We start from the raw sequence: 20,614 nt of genomic DNA, 5'->3' as shown, positions 1-20,614 counted from the left end.
TGTTCTAAATATTCCAATTAATGCTTTAAAAAGAACACAAGTGAAACAAGAAAAGACACAAAGCAAGAAAAACTCAAGATCAAACAAGAAAAATAAACAAGAACAACTTGAAGATCAATGAAGAACAAAGAACACAAGTCGAAAAATTTAAAGAAAAATATGAGATATGCAATTGACACCAAACTTAGAACAAGACACTAAACTCACGAAAATTAGCAATTAATTAAAAGAAAAATAATAAATTTTGAAAAGAAATTTTTGAAAAGAAACTATCCTATCAAGATTTAATGACTCTATAACAATAAAAATAAAAATAAATTATTCCTAATCTAAGAAATAAAATAAACTTCTAGTTGTTCAAACTCGAATAATCCCCGGCAACGGCGCCAAAAACTTGGTGCACGAATTTGTAATCCGCACAACTAACCAGCAAGTGCACTGGGTCGTCCAAGTAATACCTTACGTGAGTAAGGGTCGATCCCACGGAGATTATTGGTTTGAAGCAAGCTATATTTATTTTATTAATCTTAGTCAGGAGGCCAATAAGGTTTTAGTGAAATTACTAGATTTGATTATAAAAATAAAAGAGAATAACAGCGTTACTTGTTGTGCAGTAATAAGAAATATGTTGGAGTTTTGGAGATGCTTTTGTCCTCCGAACTTCAACTCTTCCTTGAAATCCTTCAACACACGAAAAGTCCCCTCCATGGCAAGCTCTATGTAGGGTGTCACCGTTGTCAATGGCTACCTCCCATCCTCTCAGTGAAAACGTTCCTATGCTCTGTCACAGCACGGCTAATCATCTGTCGGTTCTCAATCAGGTTGGAATAGAATCCATTGATTCTTTTGCGTCTGTCACTAACGCCCAGCCTTCAGGAGTTTGAAGCTCGTCACAGTCATTCAATCCCAGAATCCTACTCGGAATACCACAGACAAGGTTTAGACTTTCCAGATTCTCATGAATGCCGCCATCAATCCGGCTTATACCACGAAGATTCTGATTAAGGAATCTAAGAGATACTCATTCAATCTGATGTAGAACGGAGGTGATTGTCAGGCACACGTTCATGGATTGGGGAAGGTGATGAATGTCACGGATCATCACCTTCTCCATAGTTAAGCGCGAATGAACATCTTAGATAAGAACAAGCGTGTTTGAATGGAAAATAAAGGAATTGTATTAATTCATCGAGACGCTGCAGAGCTCCTCACCCCCAACAATGGAGTTTAGAGACTCATGCCGTCAAAAGGTATGTAATTCAGATCTGAAAATGTCATGAGATACAGAATAATTCTCTAAAAGTTATTTTTATAGTAAACTAGTAACCTAGGTTTACAGAATATAAGTAAACTAAGATAATTGGTGCAGAAATCCACTTCTGGGGCCCACTTGGTGTGTGCTGGGGCTGAGACTAAAGCTATCCACGAGTAGAGGCTTTTCTTCGAGTTGAACTCCAAGTTATAACGTGTTTTGGGCGTTCAACTCCGGATCATGACGTTTTTCTGGCGTTTAACTCCAGACAGCAGTATGTACTTGGCGTTCAACGCCAAGTTACGTCGTCAATCTTCGTGCAAAGTATGGACTATTATATATTGCTGGAAAGCCCTGGATGTCTACTTTCCAACGCCGTTGAGAGCGCGCCAATTGGACTTCTGTAGCTCCAGAAAATCCATTTCGAGTGCAGGGAGGTCAGGATCCAACAGCATCAGCAGTCCTTTTTCAGCCTAAGTCAGATTTCTGCTCAGCTTCCTCAATTTCAGCCAGAAAATACCTGAAATCACAGAAAAATACACACACTCATAGTAAAGTCCAGAAATATGATTTTTGCTTAAAAACTAATAAAATTCTATTAAAAACTAATTAAAACATACTAAAATCTACATGAAATTACCCCCAAAAAGCGTATAAAATATCCGCTCATCAGCAAGCGTCATGCACGCTAACGCGTGGATTAAAAATTTGCCAATCGACGCGCACGCGTCAACCACGCGTACGCGCGGGTGTTCTCGTGCCCCAGGCACAACACTGGCACAATTCTGGCATAACTCTCTGGAAAATGGCTGGGCATTGGGTGCAGCACAATCGGCGCGCCCGCGCACATCACGCGCACGCGTGGATGGCGCTATCTAGAAGATCGATGCATACGCGCCAGGTGCGCCCACGCGCAAGGGGTCATTCTGCTAAAAATTTTCTAAGTTAAAAGCTGCAGAATTCACAGATTTAAACCCCAATCTTCCGACGGACATAACTTTCTCATTTTAAATCGTTTTTCACCCGTTCTTCGAACGGCATGGACATCCCGGATCCAATTTCATTTCTAAACAGATTTAGTACAAAACAGAGATCCGTAGTCCAAGTTATGTTCTGCCAAAGTATGTCCAAAAACCATATTTTCATACAAAACCACCAAGTGCCATTTTCAAAACAAGCCATTTTCAACTCTTTTCAAAATCAATCAAAACATGCCAATTTCATCCCTTTTCTTTGAAATCAATCAAAATATATCAAATTCAACATCAAGCCTCCTCAACTCACACATTGACATATTACCACGATTTACAAAATCACTATCCCATCATTTTAACCCACTTCACCCAAGTGGCTCAAACCCAAACACATTGACATATCATATACTCTTCCTCATGCCAATTTTCAACAACACCAATTCCAATTAACCATCATTATACATAATCAAAATCATATTCACCATCAACATGGTTCAACCCACAATTCAACCATAACCAATCATCAAGCATATATCACAACATGCATACTTCTCATACATCATACCATTAAGGCATCAATAATCATCATCACATATATGACCACATCATATACCTCAATTATTTAACAACATCAACCATTCAATGCCTATCTTAGGGCCTCTAGCCTAAGTATTTCCTACCACATTACATATTAGATACGGGAAACCGAAACCATACCTTAGCCGATTTCCCAAGCTCAACCGGAGCACTTCCAAACCACTTATCCACAAGCTCTCAATGCCTCAAAACCTCCAAGAACAGATTTTTCACCACCAAACCCTTTCCAAGCTTTTCAAAATCACCAATCAAGCTCCAATATACACATATACACAACCTAAGCCACAATCATCATACCCATACACAACATCTCAATACCCAAACATCATACAACAACAAATCACACTAGGGTTGAGAATCTTACCATACCCAAGGTCCAAGGAGACAAGATTAACCTTCTCCTTCAAGAGTGTTGGGTCCTATAACATCAAAGAGCCCAAAATCTCAATATTTTTGCTCATAAAACTCGAAAACAAGACTGGAATTTCGAAGAGAAAAACGTGGATTACCTCAAGATTAATTGTATGGGTTTTGTAGAGCTCTCCGCGGTGAACGCGTGGCCGCAAACGGAACGGCGATCGGAGCTCTAGATCAAAAGTTATGGTGGTTTGAAGATCAAGTGAGAGAAAGAAGTTGAGAGAGTGTTCTTCCTCCCCTCCCTTCAATTTTCAGCGTGTGTGTGTGTTGTGTGAGGAGAGAGAGTGCTGAAAACTAGGGTTTTGGTTTAGTTATATTGGGCCAAGGGCCCACTTTTGGTCCGGTTGGCCCGGTTTGGCCCGTTCGGTCCAATCTTGGTCCGAATTCTATAAAATTGGTACCAAAATTCTCGTCTCAGTCTCCTCTATCACATTTAGCCATAAAAATCACATTTTAGACTTTCTAGAATAAATTCTCATTTATGGGTTAATTAGCCGTTAATTAACCGGGTTTTACAGATAGTAGCAGCCATTGAACTTAAGGCTCTTGGCATTGCTACAGGTTGAGGATTCCGATTCGATCCACCTTAACTAGCGACCACATCTCCAAATTTAGCCAACAATTCATGGATTCTCACCTCGAAAAATTGATCATGACAGTAGAACAAAATTTACAAATCTTCATCATTGTATGTTACAAAAGAGTGGTACTTCACACCATCTCGCAAAACAAAAATCAGAATCACGTAAAGTAATTTCTCCACCCGTATGATGCCATGGACTCCTAGTTTTCGTATTATAGTATTTTGTTGCTAAGCAAATTTGTAAAAGTTTTGATAAAAATACTCATTGTATCTTTATTATGAAATTTTATTTCCTCGTATTTTTTTTAATCATCCTTTTGCAGTGTACAAGAACTAAAAAATTATCATCATTAGCCATTGTGAGTGCCACTCTGATCAAGAGCAAACATTTTGATTGTATTTATAGGACATATCCGTACCAATGAATTAACCAATTTTGATTTAAATTGAGTTACTTGTATGCAAGTAAATCGAATAAGAGTGATTCAATTTACCTTTTCTACTATAAAACTCTATTAATCAAACTTCACATGTTTCAATTTAGTGTGTAAAATGCTACTCCTTTAGTAAATCGAACTAACCTATTTCAATTTACTATGATACATGCAAAATCGAGTCGACTTGATTCAATTTACGTGTAAATAGATAGATTAATTTACTCTAATTCGATTTACATAGAGTTATTTAGAATAGGCATGTAACCTATTTTTATTTAGGACATTTGTGTAATTTTGATACCATTCATTTTATTCATGTAAATTATCCTAAATTTTTAGGATATGTTTGGTTTAGCGTTAAAATTACAGGAAGCATGTTCAATCTTTTCGAACGTCAGAACTTTTTGTTAAGCTATTTTTTTTCTAAACGCACATAATCTGTGTTTTAACTCCCGATAATCAGAAGAAACAAATTATAGCTTTTGTGTTCAATTGTTAAATTGGAGAAGTAATTGAAAAAATTTATTTTTTTTGCCAATTTTACCATTCAATCTCATTTATAATAAAAAAATACTAAAAATAATCATAAGAATTTTTGTATTTTTTATAGTAATGCTTTACAAACAAATATTTTTTTAATTATTATTTTTAGTATTTTTTTTAGTTTTAATTTTTTTTATTAATTATTTATTTTTTTTCTTGTTCATAATATGGATGTTTTTGTTTAGAGCTTTGCCTTTGATGTATATTATCGTATTTTTTAATAGAATTTTTAATACTCATTATTCATATAAATTTTTAATTATTTTTATTGATATATATATATATATATATATATATATTTATGAAACTTTGTTTTTTTTATTTTGTAATAATTTTTACTGTGTTTTTAAATTAGTATAAATTTTATTTATTATTATTTTTATATAATATAATTATTGATTTTATTAAAAAGATTAAATTAAATACAAAAAGAGTATTATAAAAGCATACTAAAAAATTATGATTAAAAGAGTATTAAATTTAAACAAATAAATTTAAATTTTTTTCAAAAAAATATAACCAAAGATGGTTAAAAAATATAGTTTTAAATGATATAAATTTATATATTTTTTAATAATTTTTATTTAAACGTGATTTTAAAAAATGTAATATTATATTCATTTTATTATAATCTATTTTAATACAAAATTACCAAATATAAATTAGGTTAACACCAACTCAATTTTTATCAAAATCAAATTTATAAAATCGATTTAATACAAATCTTCGTTTATAAACTTTAATCCAAATACACAATAATACAAACAAAAATGCTATAAATACTTTTTAGAACACATACGAGTTTATCTAATTTTTAAAGTGGACAACTGGAAAAGTAAAATTAAATGTGTCTGCTAGCTTCATCGCAATTCCTATAATATTTAATTATAGTGGCTTGGAATTGCAAAATGGGTATGCATTTTTTCAACTTGCACAACATTCACCATTTATATTTCTTTATTTACAAGTAATACTAAATTATTTTTGTAATACTGTAATCATGAGTTTGGTGATTAATTAATTTGGCCAAATTAGATCGGTTGGTATCACTTAAGTTGTTAGAAATTCTTTTCTTCCGAAGCTCAGTTCCGAACTTCCGTTGTAACGCCAAAAGAAATTTGTTTTTGAATTTAATTTGATTATTAAGTTTATACTCTGTCATGCGAATGTAAGGAAGAAAAAGAAATAAAAAGACAAATGGAAAACAAATTTTAGGTATTTTTTCTTATGGACAAAGGACAAAGTTGAACTGAATTGAACCCAAGTTACTATGTATTATTAGACTTTGTTAGGTAGATAATAATTTTTGTGAAAAATGTAAATAAATAGGCTCTAAAATTGGTCTAATAAAATAAAAATACACTATATCTTAAATTATTTACCTAAATCTTAATATTAAGATAATCATCCACACACCTAATAAATTGAACATCTGATATATTCATTATTCACATTGTTTAGTATTTTCATTGGGTACCTATACTTTTCTATATTATTATTGATTACTAGGTGGTAGGTTACCTTCCATGTCTGTTTGTGTGCATTTGAAACGATTATTAGATGAACTTGGTTAGGTCAAGGACTATTATATTTTTATACATACTACATTATGGTACATTCTCTAGATCTTTTGTTTGTTTGTTCAATTGTTACACTGCATTTCTTTTGATGTCCTATACAAATGGGACTTTCAACTCTTGCCAAATTAGCATATAATAATAATGTTTGAAGGAAGAACAAAAAAGAAAAATTAAAGGAGGTCATTATTTGTCGTGAGGTCAATTTGGTACCTTTTTAGTGATTCCAAGGGAGCAATTCCCCTAGATGATTTATAGGGATGGTTTGAATTCAGCATGCAACTTGGAACACCACCTTTATTTATTTATTTATTTATTTTTTCCTTTGTATATAGGTATATGTCACTATCATTTTCATCATGTTATGACCGACATGATGGTCTGCTTAACCTTTGGGTAACGATGGCATGAATCATGGGATTAAAGCTAAGGCATTAACTGTAGGTGGGGGAAGTAATCAACCATTTAATGATAATAATAAATCTAATTTAATTTATCTATTATATATTACTAAAATCGAATTTCTCAATTAATAGCATAGCTAATATAATATATTTTTAAAAGTATATTTTAATTTAATTTATTTAATTTATTTAAATATATTAATTAATTAATCATATAAAAAATTTTATTTGAAAGATCCTCCGTGAAGACTTATTTATTCTTCGTTCTTTACATCAGAGATTTCCTGCAACAAATCCAATTTATCAGATTAATCAGAATATCTTTTCTTATTTCACATGTAGTGAATATACGTTGAAAAGTCTCCATTTCATTTGATGTATGTCCTGACTTTGGACACCTTATTTCTCTCCTTATTGAAATAAAATTTATATCTTTGGAAAAAAAATTTAAATGAGATAAATATCTTTTCTTATTTCATATGCCAGTGAATATACGTTGGAAAATCTCCACTTCATTTGATGTTTGTCCTGATTTTGAACACTTTATTTCTCTCTTTATTGAAATAGAATTTTATATTTTTGAAAAAAAATTAAATAAAATAAATATTAAATTATTTAATATTACATTAATTATTTGATTTAACTGAAATAAATAAATTGATTTTGTTTTAATTTGTATTAATTTTTTTCTCTTATGCATTTTGATTAATAATTTTAAAAGTGTCATAATTAATTATTTAATAGATTTAATTAAGATAAATATTAAATTATTTATTATTTATTTAAAAATATTAACTACAATTAATCAGTTATATTAATTATTTGATTTGACTAAAATAAATAAATTAATTTTATTTTAATTTATATGAATTTTTTTTGTTGTATGTATTTTGATTAATAATTTTTTAAAATATTATAATTTTTATATGACATATTTATAAGATATTTTTATTTATTTATATTATTTTATTGAGCCAATAAGTATAATTATTTTATTATATTAATTATTTAATTTAATTAATTCAAATATATTTTATTTTATTTGATTTATTGTCACACTAATATTTAAGTTATTGCTTTACTAAAAGTTCTTTTTATTTTTTTCCTTGATCTTAAATATTTTAATTTTAAATTTTAGATTTTTATTCATTATTTATATTTTTTATTTTAGTATCAAATCTGATATTTCTATGAATATATTTTTTTGCAATTTATTATGTAATAGTTATATGTTAGTCATCAATTATATGATCGTAAATATTTTTTAATTTTTTAAAAAAACACAATTTCATTCGTTCCTATTTTATTTTACCTATTTTTGTATTTCATAACTTATTCATTATAAAAAGGCATATATATGTTAAAAGAGAATCTCATTTTTTATTAATTGCTCTTCTATTCGTTAATATTTTTTCTCATATGATATATTATTTCTACTCTTTAATTTTTTTATATACTATAAAATATTATTATTTTTTATTGTACTCTATTTCTTCTATTTCTTTTGTTTTGTTCCTATTTATTTAAGTTTTTATAATTGTTATTATAAATTTTATCATTTTTATCCCGTATAAATTATTTTATCATAATTTTTCATATGTTAAATTTTCTCAATGTTTAAATTATATTTCTCAGCCGCTTAATTTTGTTTTTAATTTGAGAGATCAAATGGTAAAAGAACATCGATAAAAGTTGTCGTACGACTTCTTTTCTATCTTTTTGGCTTACCTGCCTTTTGTAAGGATCATGAGTAATTAACTAATTATACACAATAGTGCTTATGTATAAAGGTTATATCCCGTATAAATATGAATGGTTAAAAATCACATTCTATTTTGAGAACAGGACGTTGATCTTAACAATAATCCTAAAACAATTATAACAAATTTGTTATAATAAATATATAAATAAAATTAATAATTGAATAAAAAACTTAAACATTACCTACTCTCTTAAATAATTTAGGAATAAATCGACTTCTACTCGATACTTTGATGTTCTTCCTCTTCAATCACAGAAATAATGTTAATGACATCTATACAAGCAAATATATTTTTCCCAAAAGTATTTCTATTAGTTTCTATCTTAATACTAGTTTCAATCTTACTACTAGTTTCTTTTTTTACTTTTTGCTCAACTCCCATACAATATATTCTTTTATTATGTATTACTAAATTTTGTTTTCTATCCAATTCTCCATGATTCATATTCATTATATCATGCAAATATGATAATTTTGTGAGAAAATCTTTAACACATTTTTTGAATTGATCCCAATTTTCAAATTAAAAATCTAAAAGATCATTCTAATAGTAAAAAATATATACCTCATTTTTCTTCTTTCCATATATCTTCTTGTATTGTTTGAATCCTTGAATAAAATACTTAAAAATTTTGCTTCAACCTAATTGAAATATATATATTAGTTCATTTAAAGTAATATGTCAAAAAAATTTATACATATTCAAGTTATCCGTAAACATAATGATAATATAATTATGTATCAAAAGTAAATTCAAAATTTATAAAAAAATATCTAAAGATAAAATAACTTACAATAATATTAGCTTGATAATACAATTTCTTAGAAATATTAGGATTTCAAGTGGCTCAAAGTCATGAAAACGATAATCTTTTAAAATAACGTCTATTTTTCTATTTGTTACTTAGATTATTTTTTTATTAATAGTAAATGTAGGCTTACTTGTAATATTTTTTATAGCGAAAATACATAAAGACTACATAATATATAAAATGTAATAACTCAACAAATAGTTTTTAAGGGATATTTTATTATTTTCAAATGAGAAGAATTTATTTTTCTCCCTCTCTCAATCCCTTGTTTATCAAAACCATCAACATCACAACATAAATAAGTTAGGGCGTGAGATTTTCTTTGTGAAAAGAATGAAAAATTGCTTAAAAAATATTTGTTGAGTTATTACGCCTTATATACTATGTACTCTGTAACACCCTAATGCTTTTAAACTGAGTTAAGCTTTATCTGGATTATATTTAGTAGCTGATATTCAAAACCTTGCGAAATTTTATTTTTAAAACACATATAAAATATTTATATAAAATAATTTATATATAAAAATATTGAATAACTAGTTTTTATTAGAATAGTTACTAGCTGAAAAATATAAGTAATCTGAAAATACTAACATGAAAAATAGGTGTGCTAAACTATGAAGGTACAACAATGGCATGCTTTACTTATATCAAATAATCATAACAAGAAATATCATAGTTACAATTGTAGTCATTCAATAAAAATAAAACAAGACACAGAGAAAATCCTAATTCTCTTAATTTGTATAATTATGGCTAAAACAATCGCATATTCTTCCTTCTTAAGGTAAATGCTCAATGTTTTGTATCTACGTCCTCGATAGCATGCTCCTAATAGTGTACTTGTCTTTTCACCTCAACTCAACTGAGCAATGTATTACTTTGTACTGCATCATTCCTGAAGATGGTACGGAGAGAGGGGAGAGAAACAAAAATTTTTCAATAGTTTATCTATATGGTGTCATCGTATCCATCCCCAGCAACTTCAAGTTTTAAAATAAAAACAGTGATAATGTAATGTTGTTCAATTATTATTTTCAAAAGTTCTTGTTAGTCAGAGTAGTGTGACTTTTAGATGCTTCTCATTTACTTATGTTATGACATGTGTAATGCATACAAAATGCCTATAGCGTTAAAATATGTAAACTCATAAACCTTAGTTTGATGTTCTCATAGGACATAAAATAAGGCAAAATAAATGATAAATAAGAGAAGAATAGTAAACATAATATATTTGAATAAAATAAAGATCTTAACCAATATCATGAATCAAACAAAAAGGAACTTTGAATAAAAGAAGGATCTTTGAATGCAATAATAAACATAATCATAAATCAAAAAAGGATAAAAGAAGAACAATCATGATCACACTTTTCATTGCACTTTTCATTACTTTTTCTCGTAACTTTTATGGAAGGTATTGAGCTCAAATCGGTATAAAAAGTGGGAGTCCCCTTCCCTTACCGAAGGTTCTTATTCCAAACGTTTTGGCGATCACCTTCCCTTACCAAAGGATCATCTCGATCGATCACCTTCCCTTACCGAAGGATCATGTCGATACCTTGTTTTTGGGGATCACCTTCCCTTACCGAAAGATCATTCCCTCAGTTTAGTTTACAATCAAGGTTATTTAGACATACACAAGAAGGAAGTCATGGCAACCAAGATATATTATTATAAAATTGATGGGAGTCTCCTTCCCTTACCGAAGGTTTCCAAAATTTTGCCGATCACCTTCCCTTATCGAAGGATCATCTCGATTATCTTGTCTTTGGGGGTCACCTTCCCTTACCAGAGAATCATTCCCTCAGTTCTTTAATGCACATAAGATTGTTATTATAATCCATAATGCGTATGAAGGAAAGAAACATTATACCATGACATGCAAAACTAACATCTATGTTCGAAAACATTTAAAACATAACATATAAAAATTAGCACAAAATCCCTACCTCGAGTGAAGTTTCAATAGGTATTCCGATGCAAATAGATGCGGTTTGTTAGTGAAGAGAGACTTGTTTCATGGCTAGACTTTGTGTATACTAGAATGTTTTATATAGAAAAAGAGAGTAGATTGAGAAAGGAAGGATCAAATAGCTCTTAGGTATGTGCAGATTATGTTAGGAGGCATTTAGATGAAATCTTCAATCTGAAATGTCACTTTGTTTGCCCTATAACATTTTCTACTTTTGGAATTTGGAAATAGCTATTAGAGACAAATTTATAGAGAATTGAATTAGCTTTAAAACAAATCTCAAACAAAGTCAATCGGATAACCACAACTTGAGATATTTCTAAAATACGGTTAGTATATAAGGCTGGCTGATAAGAGCGCGATTTTCTACTATGAACTTGTAACAGATTTGTCTACCTAATTTAATTTGAATTTGATTTTATACTGAATTTAAGAAATAAAGCTAGTATTCTTATCTTTTCATATAACTAAATATCATTCAAATCTAATAAATATAGAATTAATTATGGCTATATTTTCAAAGGTTGTTTATTGTCGGTTAGAGATTTACTACCACTAGTGTTTTCATATGTTTAAATTTAAAATTCAAATCTTAAATTATTACCATTTTTATTAATTAATTAGTTATTAAAAAATGACTTGATTCAAAAGGTTGGGATGTTACGTACTTCTTATGTATTCTCGCTATAAAAAAATTATAATAAACAAGTTTACATCTACTATTGATTAAAAAATAATCTAAATAACAAATCACATTATCTTCTATTTCTCCAAACATATACCCTTCAGGCATTCTTTAATCTAGGAGTTAAATCCTGATTATGTTGAATGATTCTAATTTGCTGATCCTTCATTAAAATATTTATTGGTCATAAATATATAATATAATTTCTTTTTATTATTTAATAAATATAAATGGTTAAAAATCACATTCCATTTAGAAATCAGAACATTAATCAATCGTGATAATAATCTTGAAACAATTATATCAACAATGTTATAATAAATATATAAATAAAATTAATAAATCAATAAAAAATTTAAACATGGCATACTTTACTCTATTCTAAATGTTCTTCCTCTTCAATCATAGAAATAGTATTGATAACATCTCTAAAAATAAGTATATTTTTAGAAAAAATATTTTTGCTAGTTTTTGTTCTGATACTAGTTACAGTCTTACTATTAGTTGCAGTCCTACTACTAGTTTCTTTTTTTATTTTTTTTATCAAACTTCTTCTTCTTACTTAACTCCTATGAGATATTCCCTTCTCTTAAAAAATATTTGTTGAATTATTACTATTTAATACTATGTACTCCTTATGTACTTCTACTATAAAAAAAATTACAATAAATAAGCTTACATCTACTATTGATAAAAAAAATAATCTAAAAATTTTGAAGGCATTTTTAAAAACATATATATCTTTATCAAAAGCACCTTTCCTACTTTCTGTTTGCCAACCTTGTCCTCCTTATTCAATTTCCATAGGAAATCGTCTTTCAGTTACATATTACTAAATTATATTTTTTCTCAACCCTATTCTTCATATCATTTAAGTATGACATTTTCATAACAAAATTTTTAATATATTCTCTGAGTTCATCCCAATTTTCAAATTGAAAATATCAAAGATCACTTTTATAATAATAAAAAACATAGATTTTCTTCTTCTTCTCTCTATCTATCTTTTTCTGTTGTGATATTTCTTAAATAAAATGCTCAGAAAACATGTTCAAAGAAGACTGAAAATAATACTGCAGTGATTGAAATACAAGTGTGTTTTCATCCGACATTAATAGCTTAACTTTATTATTACAATAGTATTTATATTCCGCTTTTTAAATAATAATTTCATCCCCTGCCACCTTTTTAACTAAAATTTTATCATTAAAATTTTCATTTTCTTCCAAATTATATATCCATGATTTTTCTGGACAAAAAAAATTATAAATATAGGGATGACACAAGTAAACTTACCAGAAGGAAGAGTGACCAACGACAGGTGGTTGTAAATAATAATTTTTTACCTAAATTATTTTTTATCAATAGTAGATGTAGGCTTACTTGTTGTATTTTTTTTTATAGTGGGAGTATGTAAGGGGTACATAGTAGTGTAATAACTCAACAAATATTTTTTTAAAAAATTTTTTATTCTTTTAAAAATGAGAAAACTTATTTGTCTGGTTCATCAAACTATCAACATCACAACTTTAATAGTTTAGGAAATGAGATTTCTTCGTAAAAAGAATAAAAAATCTCTTAAAAAAATTTGTTGAGTTATTACTATGTTCATACTATGTACTCCTAATGTACTTTCATTGTAATAAAAGTTACAACAAATAAGCTTATATCTACTATTGATAAAAAAAAATAATCTAAAAATTTTGAAGACATTTCTAAAAACATATATATCTTTGTCAAAAGCACCTTTACTACTTTCTATTTACCAACCTTGTTCTTCTTTTTCAATTTCCATAGAAAGTCATCTTCTTTATATATTACTAAATTATATATTTTTCTCAGTCCTTTGACTCTTATTCTTCATATCATTTAAGTATAACATATTTATAATAAAATTTCTAGTACATTCTCTGATAATCGGAACTTTCAAATTGATAATATAGAAGATCACATTGATAATAATAAAAAATATACACCTGCTTCTTCTCTAAAATGATCAGAGGCATGTTCAAAGAAAACTGAGAGTAGTACGGCAGTGATTGAAATACAAGTGTGTTTTCATTCGCCACTGAAAGCTTAATTTTATTATTATAATGGTATTTATATTCCGCTTCTCAAATAATAATTTTATCCCCTACCACATTTTTAACTAGAGTTTTATCGTTAAAATTTTTATTTTTCTCCAAATATATATCCATAATTTTCCTGGATAAAAAGAAAGAAGAAAGTTGTAAATACAGGGATGACACAGAAAACTTACAAGAAGGAAGAGCGCCCATCGACGGGTGGTTGTAATAATAATTTTTTACCTAGATTATTTTTTATCAATAGTAGATGTAGGCTTATTTGTTGTAATTTTTTTCATAGTGGGAGTACATAAAGAGTACATAATAGTGTAATAACTCAATAAATATTTTTTAAGGTATTTTTCATTCTTTTGAAAATGAGAAAAATTATTTTTCTAGTTCATCAAACTATCAACATCACAACTTATAGTTTAGGACATGACACAGGTAAACTTACCAGAAGGAAGAGTGACCAACGGCTAACGACAACGATGAATAACAATCTTGCTGGACGACGAAGATGATTCTCCTTTGACCCGAAGACGGCAACGCTTCTTCCTCTTACGCGACGATTCTCTTCGGGCAGTCACGCGATGACGACGCTCTCCTCGGACAAGTTTCTCAGGTGCACGACGACGATGTTTCAGAGATCTTGAGAGTGAGAGGGGGAAGCAGGAGAATCGGAAGCGCGACGGTGAAGGGAGAAGAGGGTGGCGGACGATGGTGAGAGGAGATATGGAGAGAATCTGTTAAAGGTTTTAGGTTTTGAGGAGAGAGGAGCAACAACCTTTAGGCTATATTTCCTTGGAAGGAAAGAAATTGTGAGAAAGGAAAGAAAGAAAAGAATAGAAATTAAGTGGATTTTTATTTTTTTTAAATGTGTTTGAATACAAAGAAAATAAGAAGAAAAGAAATATTATAAAAAGGCAATTTTACCCTTGTATTATAAAATATATTGAACAAAATGAAGGGATTATATTAGAAGTATAGAGAGAAAATAAATTTTCTTTCTCTTTTCTTTTCAACATTGGAAAAAAAATTAGTGAATTTCACCAATTTTTTTTATCTGTTTTTTTTTTTTAATTTTTCTCCTCAATCAAATAATAAAAATAATTATTTTTTATTTTCTTTTCTCTCTTTTTTTCCTTTCATTTTTTCTTCAAACAAACATAGCCTTAGGGAGTTAGAGTTTCATGTTAAACAAAATTGGAACAGAAGCATTTATCGTTTTTTTTTCTGGTCATAAGAAGATTTTTTTTGTCAAGGACTGGGTCAGAATAACCCGACCCAAAATTTGTATCTCTGCTAAATTAAATTTTGTTTTAAAAAAATTATATTTTTGATAGGCCCAACTGAAAGTTTAAACAATTAACAATCACAAAGCTTCCTGACAAAAAAGTTACAAGGCCCAATTTTACTGACCCAAATCAATCATTGATAGGAGCTAACAATAAGTCTAACATGTCTTTAGTCTGTGTTTTTATTTAATAAATATAAATGGTTAAAAATCATATTTCATTTAGAAACCGAAACATTAATCAATTGTGATAATAATCTTGAAACAATTATATCAACAATGTTATAATAAATATATAAATAAAATTAATAAATCAATAAAAAACTTAAACATGGCATATTTTACTCTACTCTGAATGTTCTTCCTCTTCGATCATAGAAATAGTATTGATAACATCTCTAAAAATAAATATATCTTCAGAAAAAATATTTTTGCTAGTTTTTGTTCTGATACTAGTTACAATCCTACTATTAGTTACAGTTCTACTACTAGTTTTTTTTTGTCAAACTTTTTCTTCTTACTCAACTTTTATGAGATATTCTATTTTCTTAAAAAATATTTGTTGAATTATTACTATTTTAATACTATGTACTCTTTATGTACTCCCACTATAAAAAAATACAACAAATAAGCTTACATCTACTATTGATAAAAAAAATAATCTAAAAGTTTTGAAAGCATTTCTAAAAGCATATATATCTTTGTTAAAAGCAACTTTCCTACTTTCTGTTTGCCAACTTTATTCTCCTTGTTCAATTTTCATATGAAATCGTCTTTCGTTACATATTATTAAATTATATTTTTTCTCAACCCTATTCTTCATATTATTTAAGTATGACATTCTCGTAACAAAATCTTTAATACATTATCTGAATTGATCCCAATTTTCAAATTGAAAATATCAAAAGATCACTTTTATAATAATAAAAAACATGCACTTTCTTCTTCTTCTCTTTATCTATCTTTTTCTGTTGTGATATTTCTTAAATAAAATGTTCAGAACACATGTTTAAAGAAGACTGAAAATAATACTGCAATGATTGAAATGCAAGTGTGTTTTCATTCGGCATTAATAGCTTAACTTTATTATTACATTGGTATTTATATTCCGCTTTTTAAATAATAATTTCATCCCCTGCCACCTTTTTAACTAGAATTTTATCATTAAAAATTTTATTTTCTTTCAAATTATATATCCATGATTTTTCTAGACAAAAAAAGTTATAAATATAGAGATAATATAAGTAAACTTGCCAGAAGGAAGAGCGACCAACTAACGGGTGGTTGTAAATAATAATTTTTTACCTAAATTATTTTTTATCAATAGTAGATGTAGGCTTATTTGTTGTAATTTTTTTCATAGTGGGAGTACGCAAGGAGTACATAGTAGTGTAATAACTCAACAAATATTTTTAAGGAATTTTTCATTCTTTTAAAAATTAGAAAACTTATTTTTCTGGTTCATCAAACCATCAACATCACAACTTGAATAGTTTAGGAAATGAGATTTGTTCGTAAAAAGAATAAAAAATCTCTTAAAAAAATATTTGTTGAGTTATTACTACGTTCATACTATGTACTCCTTACGTACTCCTATTGTAATAAAAATTACAACAAATAAGCTTACATCTACTATTGATAAAAAAATAATCTAAAAAGTTTGAAGGCATTTCTAAAAGCATATATATCTTTGTCAAAAGCACCTTTCCTACTTTCTATTTACCAACCTTGTTCTTCTTGTTCAATTTCCATAGAAAATCATTTGATAAAATTTTTATTTTTCTCCAAATATATATCCATAATTTTCCTGGATAAAAGAAAAAAGAAAGTTGTAAATATAGGGATGATATAGGAAAACTTACCAGAAGGAAGAGCGACCATCGACGGCTGGTTATAATAATAATTTTTTATCTAGAATATTTTTTATCAATAGTAGATGTAAGCTTATTTGTTGTAATTTTTTTCATAGTGGGAGTACATAAGGAGTACATAATAGTGTAATAACTCAATAAATATTTTTTAAGGTATTTTTCATTCTTTTGAAAATGAGAAAACTTATTTTTCTAGTTCATTAAACCATCAACATCACAACTTGAATAGTTTAGAACATGACGCAGGTAAACTTACCAGGAGGAAGAGCGACCACGGCTGACGACAGCGATGAATAACAATCTTGCTGGACGACGAAGATGATTCTCCTCTGACCCGAAGACGGCAACGCTTCTTCCTCTTACGCGACGATTCTCTTCGGGAAGGCACGCGATGACGACACTCACCTCGGACAGGTTTCTCAGGCGCACAACGACGGTGTTTCAGAGACCTTGAGAGTGAGAGGGGGAAGCAAGAGAATCGGAAGCGCAGCGGTGAAGGGGGAGGAGGGTGGCGGACGACGGTGAGAGGAGATATGGAGAGAATCTGTTAAAGGTTTTAGGTTTTGCTGAGTCTGAGGAGAGAGGAGCAACAACCTTTAGGCTATATTTCCTTGGAAGGAAAGAAATTGAGAGAAAGGAAATAGAAAGGAAAGAAAGAAAAGGAAATAAATTAAGTAGATTTTTATTTTTTTTAAATGTGTTTGGATAGAAAGAAAATAAGAAGAAAAGAAATATTATAAAAAGACAATTTTATCCTTGTATTATAAAATATATTAAACAAAGTGAAGGGATTATATTAGAAGTATAGAGAGAAAATAAATTTTCTTTCTCTTTTCTTTTCAACATTGGAAAAAAAATTAGTGAATTTCACCAATTTTTTTCATCTATTTTTTTTCTTTAATTTTTCTCCTCAACCAAATAATAAAAAATAATTATTTTTTTTATTTTTTTTTTCTTTTTTTCTTTTCATTTTTTCTTCAAACAAACATAGCCTTAAGGAGTTAGAGTTTCATGTTAAACAAAATTGGAACAGAAGCATTTATCGTTTTTTTTTCTGGTCATAAGAAGCTTTTTTTTGTCAAGGACTGGGTCAGAATAACCCGACCCAAAATCTGTATCTCTGCTAAATTAAATTTTGTTTTAAAAAAATTATATTTTTGATAGGTCCAACTGGAAGTTTAAATAATTAACAATCACAAAACTTCCTGACAAAAAAGTTACAAGGCCTAATTTTACTGACCCAAATCAATCATTGATAGGAACTAATAATAAGCCTAACATGTCTGTAGTCTGTATTTTTATTTTGAGATTACTAAATGAAAATTACATATGCTTTTAAAATTACCAGACTTCATACTAAAATTATGAAAAAAAACTTCGTGTTAAAAACTTTTTGTCAATTTAGGTCAATAGTTTTTATCAAGTAATTACACCATAAATTTTGGCTATACTTTTATTTATTATTTAATATCGTTACTTTTACTTAGTACTAATATATAATATATAATATATAATAAATACTTTTTATATTTCTATATGATAATAACTGTACATTTAATCAATAGTTTGCAACTAGAGAAAGTCACGAAAACAATTAGATATAAAAATATCAATGGTCTAGGATATTAAAGAACTTTAGTTATTGAGTATTTATATGTTTTATCTATATATTATTTGAACAATTATTTTATATAATTAGATTAAGTGTTATTGACCAAAATGATAATATGTGTGTTTTATGTAATAAATTTGTTGAAATTATTTTTTATTTGTTTATTAGATGTGAGCTCACTTGACAAGTATGGTGTGGTTAGTTATTCGTTTTTGAAAAGATATGGACTATTTCAAATACACTCAAACAATACTTTGAAAGTTAGACGGATGTACTATCAAAAAAGGTGAAGAAGAAGAGATGGTTGATTAGTTTTTTTACCGTTATCTAGACAATTTTGTTAGAAAAAAATGATAGAATCTTCAACAATCAAGGTTCAAGTGTGGTGGAAATTATTAACAGATCCTTTACAAGCTCCAATGAGTGGATAGGTAGCGAATCTTTTGGTTGTTGATAGCAATGTCAAAAATGACTATGGATTTTTTTTTATAATTTTAGAGTTGCCAGTTGTTTTTTTTTCTTTTTCTCCACCATGTTGTGTTGAGCTCCTTTTACTTAAAAAAAATATTTTATATAATTAGTATGTCTTACTAATTGTATTTTATTTAAAATAATTAAATTATATTTTATATAGTATCCATTAAAGTATGAACAACCTTACGACATTTAGAAGTTGCATTCTCTTTTATACCATTTTTTTCTTCTTGTTGTTGTCGTGTAAACATCATTTGAAAAATTATTTGTGATTGGGATATTTTATAAAAAATTAGGCAATATATTAATATGTGTATTTATACAAATCTTTCAAACGATCGATGTATATAATCAATTGTTTTCTTTAATTAATCAATTGGATAGGATTGGCAATGGGTATGGTAGGGTTTAGGCTCTACCCTAATCTTATTCGCGAGTTGAAAATTTTTTTAAAATTCTACCCTACCCTACTCGCGGATTAAGAATTTTTCAACCCTAACCTTATCCGTATTCTATGGTTCTAAACCCTATCCGCAGAAAATCAAAATTTTTCAAATAAATATAAAATTCAATCATTCCAAATTTCTTGCATATTAATAAAAAAACTGAGTGAACCTAATTTAAGAAACGGCATTAGGATTTTTGAATTCACTTGATGTAATATGTGATATCTCAGTCTGAATTTTATTTTTAAATTTTATTTTTATTTTAGATTAACTTTATAAAAAAATAAATGTATTAAACTAGTAAATTAAATAGCTAGTTTCATGGTTAATGCAAGTTTTTATAAGGAATAGGTTGTGGGTTCAACACCCACTTCTTTCACTACATTACTTTCTATAATTTTACCAAATTTTTAATTAAGTCTCTCCTAAACTAAAGATTTTCTAACTTTTTTCTCAATCCCTAATTCTCTCTCACTCTTTTTTTTATACAGACAAAACTAACCCTCCTTAGACGAAGATTCTTCACTTTCTCGGACTTTGACAAAAACTCTTCACTTTAAAGTTTAAACAAACTAAAATTGGCCCAAATATAATTTCTTCTTGCCTGCATTAAGCTGCAAGCCTCCAACACTAATTTTTATCAATAGAATTTGTTGTTGAATCCTAGAAAAACTCAGAAACCACACTGAATAACACTAATCTGGAAGTGACAGGTTCTGACGCATGTTTCCGACGGTTTTCACTGTTCTTACTCCCTATAATCTCTCTGCTTTCATCCCAATCAACACAAGACTCTCAATCTTCTCAAAATCAAATTCCAAACTCTCTCT

General features: G+C 28.4%; 1 long non-coding RNA gene across 1 annotated transcript; it reads right to left on the bottom strand.

The window, feature by feature from the left end:
* Positions 1-1,551: 1,551 nt before the first annotated feature.
* LOC130962660 (uncharacterized) lies at positions 1,552-3,505 on the bottom strand. The gene is made up of 4 exons (XR_009079790.1): positions 3,333-3,505; positions 3,188-3,242; positions 2,944-3,100; positions 1,552-1,772 (listed from the first exon to the last, which is right to left on the bottom strand). It is a non-coding gene; the product is annotated as an uncharacterized LOC130962660 (long non-coding RNA).
* Positions 3,506-20,614: the final 17,109 nt, after the last annotated feature.

The sequence above is a fragment of the Arachis stenosperma genome, chromosome 1 (genome assembly GCF_014773155.1).
Source record: "Arachis stenosperma cultivar V10309 chromosome 1, arast.V10309.gnm1.PFL2, whole genome shotgun sequence".
Lineage (NCBI taxonomy): Eukaryota > Viridiplantae > Streptophyta > Magnoliopsida > Fabales > Fabaceae > Arachis > Arachis stenosperma.
Note: the sequence above shows the minus strand (reverse complement) of the source record. Positions and strands in the feature narration are given on the sequence as shown.